This window comes from Apteryx rowi, unplaced genomic scaffold (genome assembly GCF_003343035.1).
Source record: "Apteryx rowi isolate R43461 unplaced genomic scaffold, aptRow1 scaffold_707, whole genome shotgun sequence".
NCBI lineage: Eukaryota > Metazoa > Chordata > Aves > Apterygiformes > Apterygidae > Apteryx > Apteryx rowi.
The window spans coordinates 75,261-93,814 of NW_020450991.1; positions in this window are offsets into that span (position 1 = coordinate 75,261).

Genomic DNA, 18,554 nt, shown 5'->3' on the forward strand with positions numbered 1-18,554 from the left:
AAGCGTGGACGAGCCTAGGCAGTCTTTGCATGACATCTCTCACACGAGCCCCCGGCAGGCCACAAACCTCTCTAGACATGGGGTCAGGTCGACAGATAGATGTCTCCATCCCCTGCAGCAGGGAGTCCCCCACAACAATCACCCGCCGCTTTTTCTGGGCGTTCCGGCAGGGCACAGGGTCTGTTGTCCCAGGTACTTCCCTKGCAGCYATGCCCATCTCCTCCTCATCCTGGAGGGCACTAAACCTGTTCTTCAGCTTCAGGTCTTCAGGAGGAGTAGGAGCCTTTCTCCTCCCACGAGCAGTGACCAGTTTCCAGCCTTCTTCTGTGATGTTATGATGTACCGTGTCACACGGCACAGAGCCCTCTGGCAACTCCACTGCTGCGGGGGGTTGGGACTCCCGAAGCTGCACAGTCTCCAAGAATACCCTGTCTATCTCTTGCTCTGCTTCCCGGATGCTGCGCAGCCTACTGACCTCCTCCCGTAACTCCCTTGCCTGACGACACAACTCGACAACAGCAGCACACCTCCTGCAGGAGAGCTGGCTGCCAGCCCAGGCCTCCCGGAGAGGCCCCAAGCACTCCCTGCAGCCTGAGACCTGTAGAGCTGCATCTGCTGTCAGAGGGTCGGTCTGGGTCCCAGCCTCTKACACAGCAACTCCAACAGCCGCTGGGGAACGCGCTGTGCAGCGTGTCACGACCATACTTGAGGAAGCGTACACCACAGGGATCAGAAACGAAGGTACCTTCATGCACCCTTCTGCACAAACTGCTGCYTCTGTTCACTGCGCTCTAGGCCTGGCTCTTATATAGGCCTCTCCCTAGCACTGGCTAAGGGGGTGCTTGACCCACCCTAATCAAGGGCCACCAGGATCAAAGGCCCCAACTCCTTCTGGCCAGGGGCAACCAAGAGAGCTCATTAGCAGCAGCCACTCCTAGCTAGAGCTTTTCCCAGGAGAAGTCAAGGCCTCCTGCAGTTGTCCTTGCCTAGCTTCCCCTTTCCTGTTCACAGCAATCACCTGCTAGTTCCTCGGGGGTCCTCAGAAAGCCCACAACTTCCAACAAGATCCTCAAGTTCTAGTTAGAGCCCAAACACTGCTGCACAAACTGCGCAGAGATAGTAACAGTTTTACCTTATTCTTCAGATGGTAACTCCACTAAAATCAAGAGCTTGTCAGTTGAGGACAGTAGATTCATGCTGTTGTTGAAATGCTGAATTTGACAAGAGAAAGCATACTGTTTCTAAAAAAATCTGATTTGGCTGACAGCTGTGGAGTATAGCAGGTAGAATTATTGCCATTTAAATTTTTTATCCTGCTGGAATAACTGTTTAGTGCAGATGCTGCTTCTGACATAGAGATTACTGTTTAGTTAAAAATAATTATGGGGCCAGTTGAGATCAAAACTAATTCTTTAGGATACAGTATATATTATTGTAGATACTGTGTTGACAAATATAACTCTTATAAGCTCAACATAAAAATGAGCTCAAGTAGACCCTGACGAAAAGAAACGTCAACAGATTTAAAGAAAATATAGATCCATGACATAAAAATAAAAATCTTTTTGCAAATGAGTGCCCCATTAGACCATGAAATGAATGCATCAGCCAACACTAGGAGCTCACATGAAATCACATGGCAGTTCTGTCCTGATTTATATAAGTGCTGTGATTCACTACCTTTTTTTCTTACTTTCTTTATATCTTTTTTTTCCCTGAAAGGAAAAAAAGAAACTCATACCCAGCTTCAACTAAGCTATTTCAGAGTAACATTAAAGCTCTGACTTAGGCTGACAAATGACCTCCCCATAGGGATCTCTTTCTTTGCACAAAACTGGCCATTGAAAAATATTGTAATCAGACATAGTGGTGATTTTACTGGAATAAGCTTATTCATTCCTGTTGGCTGTCAAGCAAGTTTCTGCATGAACCATTTATCAAAAAAACAATGGGAGGCTTTTGAATATCATTTTTCTTGAAAATGTATAGAAATACCAAAGTTTCATAAATGTATTGATGGGTGTCCCTATGTGTGGGGGTGAGTGAAATGAAACTGTGTCTGGAGGATGAAAAATGACAGATCTGTGAAGTTCTCTCAGATGAGCTCCCAGTATTTTCAGGAAATCCCAGTAAAACTTCCCTTCAGGTAGGGACACTCTATGGAGATTTTCCAGAGCAGTGGAATAAATAGATGAGCAAAATTACTTCCAGAAATGCAAAATGTAAGGTAACTGCAGTGATAAAAATGAATAATATGTCAAGAGAACTTCTCAAACTCAACTTGCATAATGGGAAAAGAACCATCCTAGTTATGCTCTATTCTTACTGAATTGTCTCTTTTAAGCATCTACTACAGACCACAGTCAAGAAATGGGTTATGGGATAGATGGACCTGTGTTCTAATATATTACAATTGTTCAGATGTTTCTCATAYAAAACAATAAAGAAGAATTTATATAATTTAAACAAACTCCCATTTTGCGGACAGAAATGACTCCCCCACACTCAGCCCCCAAATGTTAGCATTCCCAGTACACATATCTGGATAAATCTGTTCCATGAGATTCTCGGCTATTTGAAAGGCCTACCAAATTGAAAGCTTCCATTATTCTTCTTGAGCCACCATTACTACTCAGCAGCATAGATCCATCATTGAAAAGATCGTGGGAATCTGTGTTGATTCCTATAATTTGGTCTTGTAATCATGAGAACAATCAGTTTTGCTGCTAATCAATGGCTCAGTGATTAATTCCAGAACTGTGAAGGACTTTGGTCATTGGAACCACTCTGATGGTCCTTATTATGAATTACCTGTATCTTGATCAGAAGTTCCACCACAAAAGAAAACACAGAAGACCTGAAGGAGTGTAATGACACCAAGATCAGAAATAGAAATGGACTCTAGCTCTGCTTGGTTCTACTCCATTATCCAATAAAATTTTCAGGCGTTCCTCTAGTGCACACATGAAGACACATCTGAGTTCATATACAGTCCCATAATTTTCTCTTCAGGCTCACTGAAAAATTGCTCATATATTCAGGCTTGGTAAAAATATTTGAAAGGGTGCACTCTGTGTAAACAGAAGAAATACACTTAGGTAGGCAGTGGTACCACATTTGTAATGTGCATAAAACAAGAAGGTAATTTTATGCAAACATGCCTGGCAAATTTTGATGTGCTGCATCATAGGCGGCAAATGAAAGAAGACCTTATGACATTCCCTTCTAATGATATGAGGTGTGTAGTGAAAGACTGCCTCATTTTCATGCATCTTACAACGTGTGAAGCCCACGGGACAGGACTTCACAGGAGACCTCACCTTAGGCAATGTGCATTTTACCTCAATTTGAGGCTTCTGTTAATGTTTCAAAGAGAACAGTGGAGAGCTCTGTATCCCAGTACTCTCACCTTGCATACTGAATTCTTTTCTGTATGTAGATGATGCATGATCACAGACATTTCATTTGGTCTGCCAACTGGGAATTGTGGGATGTGCTGTATCAGTAAAAGAGAGAACATTTCTGAAATTAAGTAGATTTAGACCTGCTTAAAAACACTGAAGAACTTTAAAAGTACTTTGATATCAGTAACATTTTTTCTTTAAGTTCTGCCTATAATATGTGAAGGCTGGCTGGCTGGCTGGCTGGGAAGAAAAGACAATTGTGATCCTTAACTGAAATTATGAGAGATGAAGATAGGTTAAAATAGCATAAAGTAATATCATTTGGAAGTAAAGGTGACCAAAAAAAAGGATTAATGTGATGTAAATGTAATAGAGAATGTCAGAAAAAGCCATTTGTTTTAGTGTGACACTGATAAAAAGACAAGGAAACATACATGAAAATTGAAAGGAAAAGAAAGTTAATGAGGGCTTCAGGAAACATTTTTCATGCAGAGAATCTTAATACTCCAGCCTGCATTCAAGAGCAAATTGTTAAGACAAAAGCTGTGTGATATTCAAGAAAGAGATATGTAAAATGTCATGCTGTTATGCTGATTACTGGCTAGATTTATTATATAAATTTCACAAATTACAATATATAGAGTAGAGAGGGGGAATAAATATTCTTTCTAAAACTTAATCATTTTATAACATGAAAGAGCTACAAGGTGATTCTTTAGAGACCAGAAATGTAACTTGAAAAAACATTAATTTTTTCCTTTTTTTCATGGAAGCTTAAGCTTAATAAGAGGAAATTGGAGTATTCAAATCCATCTGAGACCACAAAAATATAGTATTAGCACAGTAAATTACTCTCATGTTCAAGATGCCAAAGGCAATTTAGTCTGTGTATACAGAAACAAAATCACAAGATTAAATCAATATGTTTTTCCCACATTTGTGGAGAAAAGAWAATTGATTGGAAAAACAGGTCACGTCTATACTAGTGTACCATTCAGTAGCTGACATCATCTCTCTATCTTTAGAATGAACACAAGCTCATAGCACTCACTTACTATGTTTTAATTGCTTTGCTTGGTAGCCAGAAAATGGAAAGCTAACGCATTAACCTTCTTTGTCTTTCAAGGAGGTGGGTTTTTTCTTAATGTTTGTGCTTGTTTGGACCTGCAGTTATTCCCATAGACTGCAAACATATCTATTAGCAAAGATGGCCAGCTGCATATTCTCTTTCATTGCTTAATGTATTCAGCAATTTGTTCTTCAAGATTCAAACCCATATTCCAGTCTTAACAGTAAATGGGAATTTCATGGGCAGGGTTTTTTCCACTGTGACTAGGAGTGCAACAGTTTTTACAAATACCGAAACAATTCTATAGATTGTTTTATTGGTGGCAGACAATTAAGAAAGAATCTTATAAACAATGATATAAAACTGATTTAAAATGAAGACATTCTACTTGTAACAAGCATTTCTCTTACTTATGACTAATGACTCCTATTTAATGCATTGTTAATGCCTTCCTAAAGTAGAAGCATCAATGTGCCAGAAAGAAAAGAGAAATAGATTTCATGGACCATTGTAGAATTTTTCAAAGTCAAGACTGCGGAATTGGATAAAGACAAAGAAACCCAAATTAGAGAGGAATCATCAGAAAGTAATAATGCTGTTGTCACTAGGGTTTTTTTCCTTTTCCTTTAAGAAGTCCTAGAAAAAGCAGAGAACCAAATAATACAAATTCCTCTAGGAAATTAAAATATCTTCACACCTTTCTGCAGGTTAAAGGCCCATTAAGATAGCATCATGGGTATGCAGAGAAATGCAGAGAACTAGAATTTGTTTTATCCCCCTCCCCTCCGCACCAAGAAGAATGCCTAGTCAATTAAACAGGACCATAGGGGAGTGTGACTGCATCCAAACTTGTTAATATTTTCTGTGCTTGCTAAGAAGCTGTGACAAGCACAAGGGAACAATTCTGCGCTTCAAAGGAAGCTTTAAGAGATAATAGCTTAAAACTCAGATATTAATCAGATATTTAAATACCACTAGTCATTTGGGTAATATGCCCAGCTGAGTGCCTATAATTGGAGGATCACCTCATATTCAGATCAGTTCTTTTTATGTGCCTATAGGTTATATATGGACTCCAAGAAAAGCACACAGCAAGTTAAACATTATAAACCTTAAGAAGGGGTTATACAGTGAATATATAAATTACATCACAGAATCACAGAATCGCTGAGGTTGGAAGGGACCTCTGGAGATCATCTAGTCCAACCCCCCTGCTCAAGCGGGGTCACCTAGAGCACATTGCACAGGATTGCATCCAGGCGCGTTTTGAATATCTCCAGAGAAGGAGACTCCACCACCTCTCTGGGCAACCTGTGCCAGTGCTCTGTCACCCTCACAGTGAAAAAGTTTTTCCTTGTGTTCAGATGGAAGTGTCTGTGTTTCAGTTTGTGCCCATTGCCTCRCGTCCTGTCGCTCGGCACCACTGAAAAAAGTCTGGTCCCATCCTCTCGACACCCTCCCTTCAGATACTTGTACACATTGATAAGATCTCCTCTCAGCCTTCTCTTCTCCAAGCTAAACAGGCCCAGCTCTCTCAGCCTTTCCTCATAAGAGAGATGCTCCAGTCCCCTAATCATCTTTGTRGCCCTTCGCTGGACTTGCTCCAGTAGTGCCACATCCCTCTTGTACTGGGGAGCCCAGAACTGGACGCAGTGCTCCAGATGTGGCCTCASCAGGGCTGAGTAGAGGGGGAGGATCACCTCCCTCGACCTGCTGGCAACACTCTTCCTGATGCACCCCAGGATACCAYTGGCCTTCTTGGCCACAAGGGCMCATTGCTGCCTCAYGCTTAACTTGGTGTCCACCAGCACTCCCAGGTCCTTCTCCGCAGAGCTGCTTTCCAGCAGGTCAACCCCCAACCTGTACTGGTGCAGGGGGTTATTCCTCCATAGGTGCAGGACCCTGCACTTCCCTTTGTTGAACTTCAGGAGGTTCCTCTCTGCCCACCTCTCCAGTACAAAAAATACATGTTTATCAAATTATAGTATCATGTTTTAAGGAAGCTGTAAGTAGAGGGAAACAGCCTGAAGCCAGACATGCAGCAATTAAAGTATATAGCAGAAATGGTAATTCAAAGGTCTTGTGCAGGAGGAAAGAAAGAAATGACCTAATTCAAATGACATAAGGCCATGGCAGCAATGCTTCATTAGTCAGTCTTCCTGTCTCTTTTATACCCATCTGCACCCTCCTTGTTGTCCCTGCTGTTGTGCCTTCACATCTACTTGTATGTCTGAGCAAGTCTGGAATGTGGGAAATCGAGCTAAAAAACAACCCTGGTTATTACCTATAACAAAATAGGTTTTGCAGACAGATCAGTTCCCTGGTCTAGTTCACCATGCGACCACACAGCAGTTGGACAAGAGCAGAAATTAAAGATTAGGAATAAGCAAGGTGAAGAGACTGCTTATGTCAATTCACATATTACCGCTGTTTACCAGGACCTAAGAAATAAGAAACTCTTATTCAATCCTTATTAGGAGAAAATAAATACCTGTGTCTTTCCATCCTGGATTAGACAAGTAGCTGGAGACTCGGTACACTAGCTTCAGTAACCACCTTTAATAAAAGGAGCTGAGAAAATTTGGTTCCAGGAGCTGTGAGCATACAGCATCCCCTGGGGCAGTTTGCAGGAACTGATCAGCCACCTCATAAGGTACCTGTGCTTCTGGAGACAGTGAGAAGGAAGCATATGCCTAGTAATGCTCTCTGCTGTTTTATCATCTGTAACATTTTTCTATTTTTGTCAAACTGTTTTTAAGAAAATACAGAAGGGCACAGACTGACAGTTCCTACAACTCAGCCTGTTGTGGAAGTCGCAAGAGTTTGAAGGATAATCCACCAGTGACCATAAAGGCCACAGAGAGGTAAAAAAAAGTTACTAGGATAAGATTCAAAGACAGATTCATTAACACCTCAAAATCTTATTGCTCTTCTAGTAGTTGTGTTATCACTACATAGACTTATGGTGATATAACCCCAGTGACCATCAGCTAGGATGAATCAATCTCAGAGGCTGAGCCCCTCAGAAGAATACCCTGCAGTTTAGGCTTGGTATTTTACTGTTCTTGAAGATGGTATGATAATGTTCGCCATTTTCCATTGTCACAGCACTATATACAATCAAATATTTATGATTAAAATATGTCGCTCTTCCCAAAATGAGGGAACCTGTGGCAAGTGCTAGCTCAGTCCCTAAATTGTGATCCTAGAAATGATCATCATGCAAACAGTAAGTAATAATGACAATGATGTACTCTGTATCCTTGCTCAATAGCAAATTGCTGTGCATGCTTTCTGCTCCCCTATGCAGTTATTTCCTTCTACTAGCTTCTCACAAGAAGACTGTAATATTGTTCCCATGTTGTTCAATATTCACCTCTAATAGCTGCACAATGCTTTGGGGTAAAAACTGAATGAATATTTTATGAGAACTGATGGAGAAGTCATGCTGATAGCAAATACAGATTTGGTGACAGCTTTCTTTTGAGGGCAACAGTAGCAAGCTTACATGAAATATCAATAGTAGTAAAAATGAGTAGTGAAATAAGAAAAACTGAATGTCTTGTAAACTTTTGAGGGCAAAAATAAAGTTCAGAAATAATAGAAAATAAGGGAAAATCCAGTGGGATGTTATGCAATGATAGACAGCTAATTTCCAAGCTGACAAAAATGCATCTCGTTAACTGGCTGTGCTTTGAGAAACAAGAAAGAAATTATGTTCCACAACCAGCAGGGAAATCAAAACCAATGCCTAAATTCATGCTGAGGCAATGGAGGCCAAAACTGACCACAAGGATAGTACAATGACATACTCCAAAAGGGACTGAAGAAACAGATGTTAGAAGCAAAAACAGGGCCCAATCCAACATATATTTATTATTTCCTCTTCTGTCTCTCTCTCTTTTTTTTTTTTTTGAGGTATCTCAAAAAAATCTTCAAAAACACTATTTTGCAGTATTCTGCCCATATACCTTGAATGGAGAGAGGAAATTACATTTAGCAGTTTTAACAGCTTGTACATCTGTCTTCCTCTCCCATTAAACTCAGTAACTTTCTCTCAGTGACCGTATAGCATTGTGTTCAAGCATTTTTGCACTATTGTATAGAAATTCAACAATGGAGATGGTTTTGAGATTAAATAATGAATATATTGGTACTTTAGAGGACAGGATCAGAATTCAAAATTATATAGACAAAGAATTTTTCCAAATTCAAGAAGAAATTCAGTAAGTTCAGCCTGCYTGGCTAGAAGAAACTGCGTTCACAAATACAAACTGGTGGTTAAGTGACTGCCATAAGTCATGTAGCAAAAAGGTTACAGAGGTTATAGGCAGACCACAAATTTAGTGATGCGTAATGATACTGCACTGTTTTTGTGGAAGATATGAAAAGCAACTACTCTGCTTTGTACTGATTAGGGGAGATGCAGACACATGCCAGAAGGGCTCTCCATGGAGCTTGTGCACTCAGATTCTTCTTGTGCCTCATCAGGGAGACAGAGTGGGAACCACTAGACTGTGGTAGGCAAATACCTGTTTTGGGCAGATTAAGTAGGTTTATCCAGTCTCGATGTGTGGGGATTGACTGTATGTCCTCTTGAGCTCCTTTTCAGCCCTTTTTACACCTGAAATTATACACTGGGGCTATCGGGAAACTAAAAGGAGAGCAAAATGTAACTGCCTTCTTATTGACAGGTATTTTACCCATGTCTCCATGCTTCAGGATATATTGTGTCTGTTGATAAGCTTCCAGGTGTTGAATTTTAACCTCTAAACCAATGCGTGGTTTCAGAGGTGGCAACTTAAGAGATTGCCTTCCTCTCTCTCATGTTTAACATCTGTAATTTGTATCAGTAGAGGCTGTTCAAAATAAATGAAAAGGGTCTATAGGCTGTCTCCTACTATAGTCCAGGTAGCTCTAATATCTTAACATATTAGGTAAGATGCCAGTTCCATCTGTTTTCCCATTCATTTGAGGTGGGGTAGATGCAAGGCTGGACTGAATTGACTTTTATTGCCTTCAGTGGGCACTGTGTGACTTCTCTGACTGCTATGAAGAGGCCTTTTATAACTACGATGGCTGAAGTATATATTTATTTGGTGTTGGGAGAATTTCATTAAATAGGTATGTGTAACTGCACAGAGCTCCTGGGGAGCACAGTTTCTCATACAGAATCTGAAAAAAAATACTCAGTAATAGTAGGTAGATCTAGAAACTGAATTTTCTAGGTATTCTGTTAGGAGACCTGTTACATTAAAGTAGACTTAGTGAGTCTCAGAGTACAGTACCAGAATAAGTTCATTACTATTTAAGAGTTGTACACACTTAGACTTTGATAATGAAGGTCATGCAGGTTTTTCCAAAAAGAGGAAGCTCAGGCTGTGGAGGGAAAAGTGACCTCACCTTAAAAAAACACCAAAAAGTTAGTCCAGAAATATTACTGTTACCAAGTTTTTTCCATATTTCTTTAGCTGAAATATGGGACTGGCTATTTTAGTATCAACAGGAATGTGTGTTATTCTAGGTCATCATTCTCAGCTTGATGCAGAGGACTCAGTCATTCAATCATATTGATAAATGTCCATTAACTACTTCAAAATTCTACCATGCATTATTTGGAAATGTATATGACCTCTATATGAAGTTTAAATGAATTTATTCTAATCAGCTTTAATCAACTACCAAATTAATTCATAATGTTTGGATTAGTATTACTAAGCTCCTGGAAATCAAGCTTGTTAAACAATGTCACATATTCATTACTTTCTGAAGCATAATGAAACCTAAAGTGCTAGGAAATGATATACAGTTATAATGCTGCTAAAAGCTGCCACTTTCTTAACTAAAGAAACTACCACAAATACACAAATATCTTTTCTTTATTATCCTAGAATCTTTTTGCATTGTTAATAAGAATTTTGATTTTATTTCTTTCTATTTACTTGTCATGCTGGGACCCAGCCTACAAAGTCATAAATAGATGACTCTGGCACTTTTCATTGAGCGAATGGCTACAACATCCCCTCCCCTGTCTGAGTTACCATTCCCATAGCAGAGTCTACAGAAGGGCGAATGCACCTGCATCTCGGCCAGTCCAGGTCACAGCACAGCCTCTTGTCATAAAACCGTCTTCATGAATGCCAGCTCTCTTCAGCCAGCTCTGCAATGAGATTAGTATTTTCTGGAAGCCTGGTAGGACAGAACAGCTGAGGACAGTAAAGTCTGTAGCCTCTGAAGTATAATTTGCCTGAAAAATAAATGCTACCTGCCTACTATTTTTCTGTCCTGTGGTCCCTCCACCCTGCTGGATGGATCATGGGAGGAAGTCTGAGTTTACCTTCCTCAAGCAGGTAACCCACCTGAGCTGATACAGCAGAAGAAGCTTGTGAAGGAGCATGTTACAGCCTGACACTAGTGAGCACAAGCTGAGTACTAACAGAACAAGGAAAATGTAGGGAAGGAATGAAAACCCACCTTATATAAGATGCTCCGGGAGGTGATAGGCCATCCCTTTTTCATGTAAGTTGGTGTCCTAAACTATAAATTGATTTGAATTTGCTAGCTTATTTGTTTGATACGAGAATGAGGTCAGGTGATCAGACATTAGAAAACATTCCAGAATAATGTGTCAAAAGATGTTCTCTGTGTTATACTACCTTCTTGTGTTTTTCTAAATTTCATTATTCAAAACACTGTTGCTTGAAGTGTTTGCTGATTTGTTCCAAGAAACCAAATGTGAGTGTTGTTTCAATGGATCTAAAAGATTGGTGTCACATTTATTTCCTGTTTTTAAGGCTTAATTATTTTTTATATTATTTTTCACAGAGGACGATATTTTAAACCCAACCAAGCATATCTTTCCATTGAACAGACTTTCCCGAGGCTGTGCCTTTTAGTTTACTCACAGACTGAGCAGGTTGCTAAATGAATGTAGGACTATGCCATATCATGAATCACAGGATAGGAAGTTTTATTCCTTAGCACAACAAGGCCAGCCAGCTCTAGCTTTCCCTGTAGACTAGAAACTCAGAAACACTGGCAAGATATGACATTTTTGTCACATTTACTTTTAAAATATCAGACCACACTCAGATTTCAACACGGGCAACAGGATGGAAATTTGCTGGCCTTTCCCTTGGTCTATCTTTGTTTGATGTGAAATTATACATTAATACATACAGACGTATGACATTTCAAGATAAAATATCTCCAGTAATGGGAAAAGCAGAAAAGCTCTGAAAAGTGTCATAATTTTCCAAACTTGTCAATATAGTGGCCAGTATGTTTGATATAAGATGTAGCCTTGTGCATTTGTCATGACACAAACTGCACTTCGTCCTCAAGGGACTTGCTTGGTATGTTCTAGCACTTTTTGCCTAGAGATGAATTACTGCATTTAAAGGAGAGCACAGAGGCTACATTCTGAGGCTTAGGCCTTACTTTGTTCTTGGTTGCAACTCAACTACAGAAAGCATCATTCACACGCACAGACACTCACAGGCCCAGGTTTATGATTAATCCCACCGCAGTGTGCTCATATATGTACAACAAAAATGGCTCCTTTGTGGAACTTGATGGGCTGAAACAAGGAAACAGTATATTCAGTCAGTTTTTTGACCACTAGGTAAAAAGTTCAAATTCAGCCCAAACTGAAGGATTACTCAAGTTTCTTTTTGGATTTTCTGAAAATGTTCTCTAAAAACAGTATGTGGGTATGAGTACAGATGTACAGGAAAAGTGATTAAAGGAGATGAGAAGGTAAAGAAGGAGCATGTTCAAGACTCTGTAATGCATTTGCACTTCTGTTAGTAATAACACATGAAAAGTCACCTGAATTCAGCATGTAATTTTTCTTTGCCTCTCTGATGTCTTGTAGGAACGTTCCCTTTAGCACCTTGATTTTGTTTTCTCTCACCTTAAAAATATATTGGCACTAATAATTGCCTAATCTGGTCTGATATGATGGTATGGTGYGGATTTATCATGCTATGGCAACAAATTAGGAATAAAAACTCCAGGGAAGCAGTAAATCAAGCCTGCAGTAATTCTTCTCCAAGCACCAAGCAGAGAGCCCCATGGAGCATCCCGAGTGTTTCTGCTCCGCCACTGCTGCTTTTCAGCTGCAGGATGCTGCTTTTTTCAACTGTACAGGGGGATGAGGCCAGTGAATATAAACTCTTGGTAAACCAGCTATCCCCACCCCTCACTTCTTTCAGTTTCCTGCCCCGTGATGGGAGTTGTCCTGCCCTTAACATGGGAGAGCACTCCCTTGACAGCAGACATCCTCTCTGCTTCTACCTGAGGGTTCAATGCTGGTATTGCAGTTCAACCCTGTCACAGTGCTGTAAAGTGGGGTACAGTTTGCTCCACAGATTATTTCTCATACTGCATGCTCTGATAATCAGCTGTTCAAAGATATCATCTGAAGTGGAACTGATGTTATTGATGGAGAAATCAATAGTAAGACAACTATGATAGTTTAACTGTATTAAGCTCATTATGAGTGCACTATTCAAACACTCTTTGGAAACTTTTGAATTTGTTTTTGACAGTTGAAATAGTTACTGCAATGTGACTTGCATGCTTTGTACCCTTTCTACAAATAACATTGTGTTTTTAATTATGAGGTTGAGGTGACAAGGACAAAATAAATATTTCAGTGAATAGATACATGCTTGTTCATCTTCACCACTCATTTCACATATCATGTACTGTCTTTGCTAAAATGATTATTGCTCTGATTAATAAGCTGCTAAATATAAGATCAGAGGCGTTACTTCTTGAAAGAGAGAAGAACAAAATAATAACCGTGACAATGCTTTTTAGTATTTAATAATATAAAAAGTTACTCTGAAAAGGAATAAGTTGGAAAAGAAGCAGAGAAGTGTTAGAAAGAAAACAAAACACCACATCAGATGGTGTACGGAAAGCACTGAGAATCATCAAACATTATATTTCAACACTACATAGGCGCAATTAAACCTTCAAATAGCTCTTTTAATGACAGTAGAAAGGTGTTAACTTAGTGAAGCTGGAGCAGACGCTGAAAAAAGGATTCTGAACCAGGTGCTTTATTCACAGGAAAAGTTATTGCTTAGCATGAGCAACAAGGACATGTTCTGGGCCTTAATTTGAATATTCACTGAAACTAGCAGGTTGAATTTTATTTTGTTGCACACAGAGCTCTAATAAATTTAGCGGAATGCCCCAGAACTACATCAGTAGGTTATTACCTCAGCATAAAGTAACTGACAGCTCAGTGGGTGTTTTTTAAGATGTATAAACATTGACTTGTAATAAGGTGATAAAAGACTCAGATTCACTTAAGAATCCTGCTTAGCCTCTGACTATGACAGCAGCAGTTTAGGTAACAGATTGTAAGGTTCATGGCCATATCCTGCTCTTCTTTTGCAGAGAAAAGTCCTATTGACTTAGAGGAAGATTTTTGCTTGGAACAACTGTAGGGCATGATTCGTATTAATTAGTGTCTCAGAAATGAGTGTAGCAAACCAGTCTCTGCTAAACTAAGTGTTTCCTTGCTCTTGTTATTGTTCAGTGTGAGGAATTCCCACTGATTTTGTCAGGATGTCTGTGTCTGAAAAGCCAATACAAGTGTGCCTAAAATAATCATAACTATCTTTACTTCTTACGGCTTTCCCGTGGCGCTCCCTGAAATGAAACCTGTGTGTAGTCATCTGTGTTAGGTGGTAAGTCTGTAGGGGAATCCACACCAGGTCATACCAGTTTACACACCACTCCTGTCCAGTTTCCGCTGCAATGAAGTGACAACAAAAAGCTGGGATGCTACTATGTTTGGCCAACCCTTAAATGCTTAGTTGGTGCTTGTGTGCTATTCACAGCTGGTAGGAAAAAAGAGTGGCCTTGTGGCCATTGTGGGTATTCTGCTTTGCACTTAAAACCAAAGATGACACTTGGCTATTCTGGGATTAGACCAAAAAGGAAAGGAAAGAAAAAGCTACCTAAGGATATTTTCACACCACCTGATAAATGCAGGTTAACCTTCCATATGGAATAAAACCTGTACCATTATATTTACATAATATAAGCTTTATCAAAAGCTCACCAAAACAATAAGAGGATTTTCTGTTGACTTTAACATTTCTGGAGGACCAATTTTCAGATTTACTGGGATTGCCAAGGACATTAATAAGCATCTTGTAGGGTTGTCTATGAAAGCTATGTGCTGTTCAGTTACATTTGAAGTACTTCCACTAGGTACCAATAGACAACTTTAGGAGCCTAAAGACCTTTGTAGAACAGGTCATAGTCATAAAGCAATATTAAGGCTATATCTGGGAATGAGCACTAGGCATACAGGAAAGATCAGAGGTTGTTACTAAGTGGCCATCATCTTAAATTATTTCCCAAGGCTTTTGAATTGTTTGTGATTACTCCTTGACTCTTTGACCCCTCAAAGAGAATTTTACTTTTTTTAATCTATCAGCAGTCTGGGTACTTCTCAATTAAAGATCAAACCATGTAAGTCCTATTGATTTATGGGTTTCAACAATTCTTTTTTTTTTTAATTAGCAGCGGTTGAAAATGTCATGCCATTATTACATACGTAGATGTTACTAGCATTTTTTTTTTACCTACCTATCAATATACATTAAGAAAATATTAAAGAAAAAATCCCTATATCTCTCTGTGTGCCTGCAGCAACTTAAAAGAAAATGATGAATGGGCAAAATGTAAGAGCAAAGGCTCCCAAAGCAAAGCAAGTGGCATGAGTAGGTTCTGTATTTTCATTTAAAAATAACTGTTCTGAATACATAAGCAATCAGATATTCATTTATATCCTGTTAGAAGCATGAAGATTCATTAATTGCAATGGAAGCACACACAAAATGAAGACTTCCTTCAAAAAAAACAGACTTATTCAAAGAAAAACTTAATATTTTATGATAGTATTTTCCACACCAGATTTCTGCTCATGGCTAAGTCATCGTGGATAAACATACGTATATTTAAACAGAGAAAGGACACACTCTTTCAGTCTAAAAACTGAGCCACAGAAAAACCACTAGACTGAATACTGATTATTCATATGAATCATTAGTCAAACAGAGGTGAGAACCGAAAAAATATGAGTTGCTATTTCTATTTATAACGTTCAAGTTTGTGTGACATTTCTAAAGGCCTTTTTGTCATACCCAGTTGCTCTGTGTTGCTACACCTAGAGATGAAAACTAGATAGAAGGATAGCCTATGCTGCTAACATTCATCTAGTAAACATCCCATCTCCATGTTCCTTTCAGTCATATCCTTTTTTACACCTAACAAATCTGGGGCAATTCCCTTGTTTTTACCATTTGGGTCACCACATGATTTCCACAGGAGGAAACACCAAAATATAGAAAAACATGAAGGAATATGCAGCAAATCTGGATGAAATACTGAATATTCTTAAATTCTCTTTGAGAAAAAATCAGTTAGCCCACTGATATTTCTTGAAGGACTTAACTTTATCCACGCAACTGAACCACTCAAACCAGGACAACTCATGTATGTAATGTTAACCCCCCTGTAATTCTTCACATACCCGGACCATATTTTGTATGAGCCAAGAAAAGTCATCTGTCTAAACAACAACAACAACGAAAAAGGAGGCATATCTTTTATCACATCTTGAGAGCACCCAAAATTTATATGTCTACATTTTATCATCTTTTTACAAGACTATTTCATATTCAAGAGAAATATGCACTTCTCATGACAGGTATTACAGTGGATCATTGCAGTAGTTAAGCTATAGCTATAGAAAAATTCCTTTGAAAATAACGCACACGCTGCAAAAACACATTAGCAATAAGTGAGGTTTTTAACATCGATTTAAAGGAGCTCTGCAATTCTTCCTTATACTCCTTTCTGAAGTTTGCAGTGTATGATTTGTTCTACACTTAGCCACTTTTGCCATAGTCAGTCATTTTCCTACTACAAATTCCACATATTTTATCTACAGACATGAGAGAATCTAGACAACAGATAAGCAGTATGAGGAAAGACATAAATATTAGAAATTTTGAGTTCACAATATCAATGTAACAGTCATTAAAAGACAAGTCAGATTTCTACTACATCTTCACCCTCTCCTCCTCCAGTACTGACCTCTTTCTAAATAAAAACTGTGAACATGTCCTCGGCCCCAGCAAACGTTCTTCTGTTTAACAAAACTCCTCTGAGTCATGCTCACTTCTCCATATACCATAATAAAGCAGTCTCAGAATGAATCTTCTCAGGCTCTTGCCTTGCACATTTTACTGTTTTGCTACCCTCTGCTGGCTTTCTTTTCTCTTTCACATAAACAGAAGCTGCTGATCTTCATTTGATCTTCATCAGGTAACTTCAGAAATGGTGTCTGGGGCTGGGAAAAGAGCTGGTTGAAGCTAATAAGGTGGCACTGATGTCTTCCATCTCCATTGGCATAAACAGGGATTTTCATTCAGATCACTAGGCTTTAGTGAAATTTCTTAAAACCAAGAACTCCAAAGTGTATCACCATTATGCGCATGCTCAGGTCTCCTATACAGTGCATATTCGTTGAGTCTGATGCACAAAGATAATAAATATGCCTATATTTCTGACAGAACCTCCTAAGCAAAAATATGAAAACCCTCCATATATTACCACATCATTTGGATAAGGTTTCTGTGTGTCCTTGATCTTCACATTCCTCCGTATCATCTTTTTTCTGTTCGATATTTGTATGAGTCTCAGGACAAAACAATAACACTGGGCATCTAGTAGCAAATTAGGTGATCTTGACAGCAAACAGAGCTTCCAACGCAAAATTGCAAGGGAAAAAACATAGTTTGCAGCTGCAAATGCATCACACTTGAAATCACAGATAAAATTATTTCTCTACAGACAGCATGTGGCTGTTCTCAGAATACTGTGCTTAGCCCTGAGACTCTCATTATTGAGAAGAGCTGTAAATTGGAGAGAGGTCAGTGCAAAGCCACTGATATGATTAAAAGGKGCTGGAGGCATTGACTTATGAAGAAAGATGAAAGGATCTAGATAAACATGGCTTGACTGTGAAATGCTTAAAAGGTATCAAGACAACCATTAACAAATAGCTGAAGGATATGAAAACTAAAGAGAGAAAAGAAATACTGTATCTCAGAAGAGCCAGAAGTAATGAGATGAAAATTAAGAAAGGGAAATTTAAGCCAAGTTTCTGGATGCATTATAGTGTGGAACACTCCCTAGGTATAATGGATAGTCCTATTGATGGAAAMAAATAAAGTTGGACTAGATAAAATTAACATTATTTTACAATGGGGATTAACTCTACCTTTACAGAGAGGTAGACCAAAATCAACAGATAGCTCTTTATCATCTCTAATATCTCTGAATTACTACTAAGATAACTCAGCTACTTATAGGATTCCCTTGTGAACAAAACTGCTCATGTCTTGGGGAAAGATGGTGTAAGGTCTGTAAATGGTGCCGTTTCAGAAGACAGGAACTCTGCAAACAAAATGCTTACACAGTTCCCCCAGAAATGCTCACTTCTTGTGCAGTGTACATGAAGTAATGCTCTTCAGAAGTGTCAGAGCTACAGAATGTGCACTGTACAATTTTGTTCACCATGAACAAAACTGTGAAGCAAATCTGACTTTTTCTGAATCTGTTATAGTTACTGCAGTGGTGCCTTCAGAGGTTTTGTATTTATTGTAGATGGCCATACCACAGAGCAGACATGCAGTTCTGACTTGGTTAGATATTTAGAAACTTCAAATATTAATAGTCTGCACACAATCTGATTGACTTGTTAGGGCTACCAGATATGGAGCAATTGTGGACAAATTGATGAAGCGCTTAAACCTTCATGAGCAAAATTTCCAGGAGAAAAAGAGGTTGTGCCTAGGAAAACTGCATGTAAGATAACTCTTCCTGTGGCTGTCAAGAAAATTAGAGCCAGGACAATTTTTACTTCTTCTCCTTTCATTTGCTCCCAGTAGGAAGTGAAATACAAACAGTCCCTGTTTTCTCTTCAGAAGCACAGTCATAATTTGACCCAGGCTAAGCAGAAAGAATCTCACTCCCTTTCAGTT